Raw genomic sequence first — 9,313 nt, forward strand, 5'->3', positions numbered from 1 at the left:
AGCAGATTGTTGCATTCCAACATATATGGCACTGGTATCCAACTAGGGGGCACTGTCAGGGCAGTCTGAAGCCATTCTATGGGAATGATAACCGCTAATAACGTCCATTTAATGGACTGATAACATCCAAACCGGCTGTTTCTGAGGCATCTCAAAGCAGCTGGTTTTGTTACTGTTCCTTTAAGATGCTTCAAGCTCCGCCTCCCWCGGCTTCCAGACCGGTCCACTCCGGTTTTAGAAAGGGGTTTACATTTTCCAGCGATGCAGACATTTTATTTAAAATTTATTTAAAAGATGTCAACAACAGAAGACTTGTTCATCCAGCCTTAGATGTTGGAACCAGAGTCTGAACCAGAAGAGTCTGACCCAGACCTTATTTGGTAATTCTGTTGCAGATAATTTAACATATTTCAGAGAACTTCATAGAAAATAAAGAAAACTGAATGTGCTGAAAATCAGAATATAAAAATATCTTTACAGCACCAAGAGAGACTAAATTCAATTTTTTTTCACTCCTAGAGACTCCAGCAAAATGCATTTAACAGCTAAAAAAGTGGGTTTTGCAGGATATGTCCCCTTTAACTAATCCTTATTTTGTTTGATCAAAAAAGCCCCCAACATATTGCCGATAGACAGAACTATAAAATGATGTAAGTTCACCAGTAACAGCAGTGTTTACAGATAATGGATCATTTAAATAATCTGAATCAACTTTATGTTTTTTGCTCCCTTTAACACACTAATAACCAGTTACATCTCTGGTTCAGCGCTTTCTTCACCGCACTGGACAAAAACAAACAAAAAAAGAAAGAAAAGTTTCTACCAAACTAATTAGAAGGATTCCATACTAGCACTGAAATGCATGTGAATCATCTGAACATAAAAAAGTTAAATAAAACTCATGGCAACATTTAAGGGTCCAATTTGTGCCCGACCACAAGGAAACCAACTGCCTGTAGCCTCTGAAATTCAAATAAATCCCCAGTAATAACCAGCAGCTGGACCAGCTTATTCAGCTTCCATTTCTTTCATTGTAGCAAGGATTTCATGCTATAAATTATTTGGTTGATGTCTTTTTTTATTTTGCAATGAAAAATAAATAAAATAGTTCAGTAGTTAAATGCCTTTTCCCTCTCTGCATGATCAAGAAAACACAAATACATCTCGTTATTCACATCAGTGAGAGAAATAAATTACTTTTACATTTAAATAAGACGTTTGAATTTATTTTTTCTCCACACTTTTGTACTTTAACTTCATTTAACAACAGTAAATGTACATTTGCATAATTAAATTTCTCTCTTTGAACATTTGTTTTGCTTATCAGCTCAAGCTAGGACAATCTTTTGTGAGCTTACTGCCAGCCGGTGAAAATGTTGGTGAAAATGTTTTTGCCTCTGCGAGTCAGTCACATTCAAGATGGCCGCTGTAGCTAATCCATGTTAGCGAATAGAAAATTAACTTCAACTCAGTCGATTTTACAAAATATTGAGCCAAATTTTTGTGGWGGCAGCCAAAACAGCTCAGATATTGCATAAGATCCACAGTGCTTTAACTCCTCTTACCATAAAATGATTTTAGTTTAAACCTATGCCATGAAAATAACAGGTTTCATGCATTTTCTCATTGAGTGCTTGGCCTTTCATTTGACATCTGTGTTTGCACACCTTCTGGCTTTGAATGGAAGCATGTTTACAGTTTAAAAATCAATGTTATCAGAGGATTTGATCACATAGTTTTCCTTTTCTTCTTTTTTTGTTGGTGCAAATACTGTATTAAAGAAGAAGCTGCAACTTCTGAGACGTCAGTGAGTCGGAGCTGGAAATGAAAGAAAACAATACATTAGCTGAGACGAGTGCTTTTTTTTCAATGATACTACGGTTTTGTTTCTCACCTGTATTTGTTTGAAGAAAACAACAATGGTAAAGGATCGTAGCAGGAAAAGAACACTTCCACCTGTTAGTGGGTTGAATAAAACAGTGTTAATGTAAAGTGAGATGGATAAACAAGAAAGAAGGCTTGCAATAAACATCCTTGGACATTCTGAAATTTCAAGCACCAACAAGTCGTGTGTTTTTTTTTTAACTGATCTAAAAGACTCGACAGCTCAAGGCACACAAATCGCTGAAAAGACACAAACAGTTGTTTTCTCTTTACCTAACAGACTTTCAGAGGGCCCACTTATTTTCATCGTTGGACACCAAAGTGAATCCACTGTCCATGTCAAGAAAAAAAAAGTTTCACATCTCATCCTTTTTGACAAGAATCTTTGTTTGGCCAGTTAGTGGCGGGAGACAGCAGAGATAAATTAGACTTACTGGAATGTTTGGAACATCCAACCATGTCTGCAAACAAAACTGAACCAAAACTGAACTTCTGCACCATCTTTCCCTATTATTGTTGGTCCGTTCTTTGTTTGGTGGAGTGATAATGTGTCTGCCTTTGTTTATGTTTGGTAGTAGTGCTRACAGATCATGCAATATATCACAGTAACATGGCACGGTATGCACGGAGGGCTAAAATTAAAACTATTRTGCAAACAGTGGTTACATCTTTGTAGCAGGRGGCTATATCTATTCCTRAGCCAGCTATTAATCTGATTAATGATTGGCCGGCACTGCTAACTGAGCAGCTGGCCCTGGTAACCATAAGGCTGGCGCTGGCTAATGAGAAGGAGTTGTTTCATTTGTGTTAGCATTGAAGAAGGTAGTGACCAGCATAGATAAGCTGGTGCTAGCAACTGCTGGTTGCGCAATATTCTTGATTTTGGCCATCATACCGCACCATACAATACTGGATGATTTCTCTCATAAAATTATTTTCAACATTTGACCATTTATCAGCATGAAATGATTTTAACATTCTGGCATGGAGGGCGATGTGCACTACAAGGAATTTAGTGTCAGACTGAAAGATTGTACATCTTAAGTGAATTTGAGCTAAAACAAAATGCACTTTCCTAATGTTTGCCCCTCCTTTTTAAGCCCTCCCCCCCACTCCGCATGCTTTTATATTGTGTCTGTTAGATGACTGATCCTTGGATCCTCTGAACCCTTTATCTACCGTAAATGCAAGATTGTCTTTAGCTGAAGTGTTTGTGTGTGTGTGTGGTTTCTTTGTGTCGGTGGTCAATAAAAGTAGGCATAATGGTTTGTCTATAGGTCCACGCTGGGGAGTTGTTCTATTTTCTTCTAGTAAACAAAAATCAATAACACCAAGTGCCTTTAATGTGTTTGTGCCCTAATGGCCTGTGTGCGCCTCGGTGGGTCCAGTTCTTCTTGCGTGTAAAGTGGGGACAGGAGGATGCTTTGACTCAGACATCATGTTGAACATCACCCGGTCATGGCCACTTATTGTTAGTTTTTTGTTGCTACAGCCTGATGCTGCACTGTACATCTTATTTTTACACAGAACAGCAGAACCTCAAGATGAAAGCTCCTACTAGCCGTGGTGCGCACACAGGAAGTAGGGTTACATTTGTGACCGTCGTATCGAAACAAGGGTTAAGTGAAGAAATAGGCAGATAGGGTTTTGATTAAAATGTCTGCAAAAATTGCATTTAGTTAGAATGTAACAAAAAATGCCTTATCAATGTATCATTTGAATGAACTATCTGAAATAATATCCTAAAAAATATAAAGCACTATTTGAGAAGAAAATATATTTTGAGGAAAAATGCCTCAAAATTTAGAGATTTTCCCTTTGACCTAGCAAAGMTTTTGTTTCTTCCCAGCTGGGAAATCTCAATATTCAACTAATATTTAAGGTTTCCTCTTTATGACATTAAAAATCCCTGATAAAATTACATAAAATTAGGATTTAGACCAAATATTAATGTATCAACATAACCAACAAGACTAATGATTAATAACTMTGGATCCATTTATTGTATGATATCAGAATTATCCAGGTATAAAAATGTAGCTTTTAAAGCCAGGAATCTGAAAATGTGATTATTTCATTTTGACCTAATTTGACTTAATCTTCATTTCAGTATGATGGGTCACATAAGCAGTTCTTGACTTCTTGCAAGACCTGAAGAAATTTGCTTGCGCAGGAAAAACAACCTCCATGACCAGTTTACGTCCTTCTATAAAGTTTCAATGGTTTGGTCATATTCTTCCCCATAAACTGCCCGTTAGAGTAGTTAYGTTGTTGGGAGGGAAGCTTTAAAGCAAACCACAACTTTCTCCTTGATTCAGTTGTTTTGATGCCAAACTTTGTTTACAAAATTGTAATCAAACTAAACWATTATAAAAACTCCTTCTATCACAGAGAAGAGGAAGACAGGGATGATGGATGAATGAATGCAGGAATAAGAAGAGTTAAAACTTCAACATGTTCATTCCCTCCTTTTTATTTGACCTTTGTTGTTGTCCTGACTCCTCCAGTATATATTCTATGTACTTTAATTGGTAATATTCTCGAACAGATCAATATTTTAGGCTTGGCACATTTATAAAATGTTAGTGTTAGGCTCTGCCTGTGCTCAATTCTTATATTTTTCTTGTTTGTCATTTCTTTGAGGTGTGGCTGATCGGAAGGGGGTATACGGTTTCTCTCATTTTGCTTACCTACATTGTTTTATTATCCTCTTAACTGTTTATCTGTTCCGTTACTGGCCTCCAGTCGGTCAGTTTACTCTCGTGATACACAACAGCGGACTTGTAGTCAGCCTCATATTCTGTAAAGTTTGTGTTAGCTCGCTCACGTCCTGCTGTTTATCTCAGAAATATCCAAGGTTACCTGTCTGCCCTGCTCCACAGATCCCTCTCACCTGGATGATTTCTGCCCGAGTTCTCAGTGCCATCGCAGTCTGGGGCTTTGAAAAGCTTTAAAAGGATTACGCCTTTAACCTCAAGGCAGTTTGTGTTCGGACTGAGCTACAAAAGTCACTCCAATTTTAGGAAGTTTGGATTATGTTTAGTAAGTAGAAAAATGAACTTTTCAGAGAAAGTGCAGTGTGATTGATTTTGATGAAATTTGCTGAAGAAACGAAAACAAAGCTGTTGATAAAAAACTAGAAGAACCAGAACACTGGTTCAAGGTAATTCTGGAAAAGTAATCAGTGGCTTTATTTTTACGACTCAAACTCATCACAGCTGATCAACATCATCAAATGCAGAAATATCCATAACTCAATCAGTCTTACAGTGCTTGAGCTAAAAAATGAAGTGGTAGTAGCTGAGGGTCATTCACAATACATACTCTGAGTGTGAAATTGCTCCTAACTTCCAAAATGGCTACAATTGTCTCAACATAAAATCATMTCAGCCTAAAACTTTGTGAAAGGCAGCAGGTGGTATGTATGCTTTCARTGTTTACTAGGCCTCTAAATGCAGACAATGCTCAATGCTGCTGCAGACATGATTTAAAGTGTTTGAAATGTAAAAAAATATCCTTTCACTTGGCTTTTTTTTCCCACAATTATTTTGACCCAAAAATCACCACAGGAACAATTTCCGAAGAGTTGCATSTAAAAAGTTTAGTGGGTTGTGAGAAAAACAAAGTTAGGACGGAGTATTAGGGCCACACAACGAGATATTTTATTATTCTTTTTATTACAAGAACAAAGTCATATTATTATGACATTAAAGTCGTAACATTGCAAGAAYCTTTACATGAAAAGGCACTCTAACCCCTGCATTATAATGAGGAATGTTGAGAAACTTGTGAAGTTGTTTGTTAGTATCATTTAAAAGAAATACTTAGTCTTTTAGCACATTAGCATCAAATTATCAAAATCAGGACTTTGGAACGATTGTGCAAACGACTATATTATAAACTGAAGCTGTGTTGTAATTAATAGCTGCACTGACAGATTAAGTCATCACGTAATTTGGATGAAAACATTTTACACTAACAGTGACACAAAGTAATCATGGACAACTTTATAAACATAGCAGGTGTGAAGAAAATGAGGAGTAAATGAGTAAAAAAATCAGGAACATGGACATGTCATGTAAGATTATGACTTTTATGACTAATACTTTGTTGTACAAAGTGAATCCAGAAAACCTGTTTAAAATCTAAACAATTTATTTTATATGTTCCTAAAAATTAAGCAGGAATGTAGAAAACCAGAAAAAAAGTCAAAAGTGCATAAACTCTTGCAGAGTTTGAGATAAAACACATTTGCGCAGCAGGGTTTTGTCAGTCAACAACTTTTCTGGTCCATATCTCAGCAGCTGTCAGGCAGATTGCCATGAAAATTTGTACAATCATTAATGGTCCCCTGATGATGATGCCTTCTGACATCAGTGATCCCCTGACTTCTCTTCTGGCACCACCACAAGGTTTGTTTTGATTCAAGCGTTCCTTTTCACTGACAAGTAGGAGATGGATTGCCGTGATATTTTGGTGCGGATGTTTTATAAATGTTAAACTTTTTCTGCGACGTGTGGGACCAGAAAGGAGCCAGCCAACGGCGCTTCTTGATTCCCTCCGGGGACAGAGCTGTCAGCGGCTGAACCTGCTGGCACCAACTCAATTTATAACATGATAAAAGCTGATTGTCATGGTAAATGGCTTCTGTAGTCAATATTGTATAATTTTAACAAGCTCCCAGGACACGAGAATGTTGCACAGGAAGAAAGTGTTCTGGGAATGATCTCGCCTGCTTTGTTCTGCACCAACGTGGAAGCTGTGGTGAAGAAATACCTGTCCAGTCAGAAATGAGCATGGCATTTAAATTATGTGCTCAATTAAAAAAAAAAAAAAAAAACCTGCAAGCTATTTAGGTGCCTACTTGCAGTGTTTTTTAAAGTTTAGAACAAACTAGCACAAGCAGGCTGTAAAAATGATATTCACAGTTAGGAAAAAAAGGTACCTTTTTCACAATTTCCACAAAAAGAATTGCTGCTGATTACAGTTGTGACATTTTACTTTACAGTTTGCGGCAGAAACGTGTCAATGAAACTCAGCACTGCTTTTCTTAGCATTACTTGAAGAAATTCACATCGCCCACACTTATCATGGCAGAGTTGTGGGATAAAATCACTGTGACTTCATGAAATATAGCAATACCTCATTTGATACTACCAAGTTTAAGCCCAATGTACTCAGGGGACATATCATGCAAAATATACATTTTTAGCTGTCAAATGCGTTTTGTTGTGGACTTGGAGTCTGTGAGTGCAGAAAAGCTGAATTTAGTCTCTCCTGGTGCTGCAGGGACATCTTTATATTCTGTTTGGGAGTTTTCTAGGTTTTCTTTGACATTRTCTGTTACGTCAAATAATCTGTGACAGAATTACCATATAAGGTCTAGACTTACCAATTACATAACCCTTGTCTTCATTCCCCTCTGGTTTTGGGTCAGACTCTGGTTCTGGATCAGACTTCTGGCTCCAACAAGTCTTCTGTTCTTGATATTTTTCAATTTAATTTCTGCATCACCGGAAAATGTAACGCCCTCTCTCAAACCGGAGTGGACCGTGCGCTTGAAGCGTATTAAAGGAACAGTAACAAAACTGGCGGCTTTGAGGCACATACCAGAAAAATAAAGGTAAAGGTAAAGGTGCTTTATTTGTCATCAGTGTATGTTTCCACACAATGACGAAATTGTGCTCTGCATTTAACCCATCCACACCCAAGTGGAGCAGCGGGCAGCCATGTGAGGCGCCCGGGGAGCAGTKAGGGTTAGGTGTCTTGCTCAAGGACACCACGACATGTGGGTATGGCGGGGAGTCGAACCTAAGACTTTTGGGTCCCAAGCCGGCTGCTCTACCACTACACCACAGCCGCCCCAAATACTGAAAGAGGAGATGGAAAAGTTGGAATAAGGAGGAATTCAAACCAAAGCATTGTAGTTCCACTTTATAAAGACCCAAACTGAATGATTTAAATATGAAAAGAAAGAATTTGAAAGCATATGTCTATTTCAAACTAAAAACTGGTTAGTCTCAGCTAATAAATGACTGAGTTATAACCATTTTTGTGTCTTAGCTGTGCTGGCCATCTTGAACCAGGCTGACTGTAAAAGTTAAAAGGTTGTAGACATCAAAGCAATGATTAGTTTCTGAAGGTTTTAATAAAATACAATCAGTAGCTCATGAGCTATTTTGCTAACAGCACAGACAAACGAACACATGCACACACGCAGGCGAAAACAGTCGGCTTCTTCTTGTCTGTGAAGATCAATCCTAACTTTGTCAGAAACCGTTTTAACTGAAAGAGGACTGAAGCGGTGCCAAATCGCTGCGGAGCACAGGAGCTCCAGCGTAGATGAGGAGTGACAGAGAGAGCGAAGGCGAGAAAGAGATACTGGAAAACAGTGAGTGAACTGGGGGATTCTCAGATGCAGGTGTATTTATAGCTGGAAGAGGAGAGTTTCACACACACACACACACACACACACACTGCAGGCTATCCTAGTCCTGCTGTTAAATAATGCAACTGCTTTGAGATCTGAGGGACTCCTATTATATCAAACATGTGTGTCTGTGTGTGTTGGGAAACTTCCACATGTGCACGTGTCACTGGAGGGGACAAACCCTTCGTTCTTTAGGATTTGTCTTAACTAATGTGTGTGTATTCCTTCCATGTTTTCAAACAGAATTTATTACAGTCAAGTTCATGACTCCTCTCACTAATTTCGGCGCTCGGTTTGTGCTTTCGTGCTTGTCTGTGCATTTCTAATCACGTGTAATTATCTGCTCCGGTTTCCTCGATGTGTTGTTATTAGAAAAGTGTTTTTGAAGTGTTCCACAAAAAAAAAAAAAAAAAAAATACTTGCAAGGCCTCTTGTGCCCAATTAGGGAAGCTTGTTTAAATCGTCGTCTTCACATGGTTCCCCGCTCTCAGCGTTCCTCTTCTCCTTCATCGCTGCGTCCCACCGTCCCTTCATCCGTCCACCCTGCAGCGGGAGAGCTGGGAGAAGGAAATGCCAGTCATGTGGTGTCACAACAAATGTGTGTGTTTTTTTTTTTTTTTGGGTTGTCTGAGGATGCTCCTCGGGGTTCTGGAGTTCAAACTGTTGGGTTTCAGACGTGGTATTATCTGATCATGGAAAAACCTTCAGAGTTGCTGCGAACGTGCACGCTTCATGCTCTTGTTTCTCTTTGCCCTGACATTTGAAAGGTTGGCAGAAGGGCAAGAACAGTGAGTGATGGAGACAAGACAGAGAAGAGGAGGAGGAAAAGTGAGCGAAGAGTCAGATTCTCTGTAAACCTTTCTAACGAGGCAGTGGATCTGTCTCCAGCAGAGGGGCTGACACTGATAGCAGGTTGGGACCCTGCCAGCTGGTGAGGGCGTGCACACACACACACACACACACACACACACACACACACACACACACACACACACACAC

The sequence above is a fragment of the Austrofundulus limnaeus genome, unplaced genomic scaffold (genome assembly GCF_001266775.1).
Source record: "Austrofundulus limnaeus strain Quisiro unplaced genomic scaffold, Austrofundulus_limnaeus-1.0 Scaffold66, whole genome shotgun sequence".
In the NCBI taxonomy this organism is placed as follows: Eukaryota; Metazoa; Chordata; class Actinopteri; order Cyprinodontiformes; family Rivulidae; genus Austrofundulus; species Austrofundulus limnaeus.